The following is a 638-nucleotide window of genomic DNA, read 5'->3' on the forward strand; positions in this document are numbered from 1 at the left end:
GACGAAGATTCTTCCTCGGTAGCCACTGATCCGAGAGTTACATTACGTTTCTCCCGCGTGAATCACATTCTACGAAGGGTAGACAATTTGATCATGAAACCGAGTTATGGCCTGTACGGCCGAGCATCTGAGAAGCTTCGGGAACCGCGAGAAAAGTAAATAGAACGTGTTTACAAAGATCCACCGAAACATGGTCACGTAGGTTCGCATATTCTTGACAGCCGCGTAGAGGACACGCCAACTCCCTCGAGTAATCGCACGTCGAGCAACTCGATTCTTTCAGAGTACGATCGATGACGAAATAATAAAATAAGCGGGAGTGAATTTTGTCTACGAAACAGAGTTACGAACAACGCTACTCGTACATCAGATTTGAAAAAGAGATTCAAGAAACTTTCGGAGGAACAGTTATTACTTGCTACTATTCACTATTCCTGCTCGCGCGAGGATTAAGTCAAGAATATTAAATCGCCGAGAAGGAATATGCGTCCGTTCGAAATCATTACCCACAAATTTATTATGAAACGCGTTCAATTTTTCTCCGCGATCTAATTATTTTACATAGAATCACCCCTTAACAATATGTATCACTTGCCTGGTCTCACTTTGTATACTGTATTTTAATATACCACAAAATA

The sequence above is a fragment of the Bombus impatiens genome, unplaced genomic scaffold (genome assembly GCF_000188095.3).
Source record: "Bombus impatiens unplaced genomic scaffold, BIMP_2.2 scf_0321, whole genome shotgun sequence".
Taxonomy (NCBI): domain Eukaryota; kingdom Metazoa; phylum Arthropoda; class Insecta; order Hymenoptera; family Apidae; genus Bombus; species Bombus impatiens.